Source organism: Triticum dicoccoides, chromosome 7B (assembly GCF_002162155.2).
Source record: "Triticum dicoccoides isolate Atlit2015 ecotype Zavitan chromosome 7B, WEW_v2.0, whole genome shotgun sequence".
Taxonomy (NCBI): Eukaryota; Viridiplantae; Streptophyta; class Magnoliopsida; order Poales; family Poaceae; genus Triticum; species Triticum dicoccoides.
The window spans coordinates 158,765,650-158,766,662 of record NC_041393.1 but is presented as its reverse complement, the minus strand read 5'-3'; positions in this window follow the sequence as shown (position 1 = coordinate 158,766,662).

Genomic DNA, 1,013 nt, shown 5'->3' with positions numbered 1-1,013 from the left:
GAATGGCAGCCCGCCGCGGTGGAGATTGGCGGGGGGGGCTAGGCGGCACAGAGGTGCAGGATGAGCCGGCCCGGCGGCGGCATAGATGGGCAGCGTCGTGGCGGCGGATAAGGTGAAGGTGGGAGGTGCGCACTCTCAGGTTGATGTTCGGTTGTGGGCATAGACGGGCAGGTACTTTTCATTTTCTGCCCATTTTATTTACTTGGTTCTATTATATACTCCCTTCGTTCCTAAATATAACTCTTTGAAGAGATTTCGCTATGAATCACATACGAAGCAAAATGAATGAATCTATACTCTAAAATGTATCTAGATACATCCGTATGTGGTCCATAGTGAAATCTCTATAAAGACTTACTAGGAAATGCGCCCGTGCGTTGCAACGGGAGAAATAAATCTTTTCATGTGCCTAGCGGTGACTCATCCGTATCACCGCTCATCTTCACTATCGTCGCCAATAATAATCAGGTTGTCCACTTATTCATGATGAAAGTGTTCAATCCTAAGGCAATGAGTTTGGTCATCATACTCTGGAACGCTACAGCATGAACCCCTTCCTCCACTGACTTATAATTTTACGGACTTATGATGATGGTGGGCGCCATCCTTATCTCATCTTTACTTGATGCATGCATTGTCCTTGCATTGTATGCAAATTGCTCTTTTCTCACTATGCGCAATATATGATAGAGAGAACTACTGTTGGATAATTTTGAAGCGAATAACAAAGGCCTTACGAAATGAAGCTTGATGGCAATGGTTGGTCATTCATTAAAAAACCACTGATGATTTCATACACCTTCTTTGTCCCAACTAAATCATAAAATATCCACATCTGAGCGCACTCTCGTACTAACAGAAAACATCGCGGAAGGTTAAAGATCAGGCTATGGAGATGTCGAAGAGGTTTAAGAAAAAACTTAAGCTGAGAAAAGAACTTTTAAAAGGCCGTTCTTCAAAATACCAAAAACATATGACGTTTTCACAGCCTACAGAGGCAGCCTCCATACCGT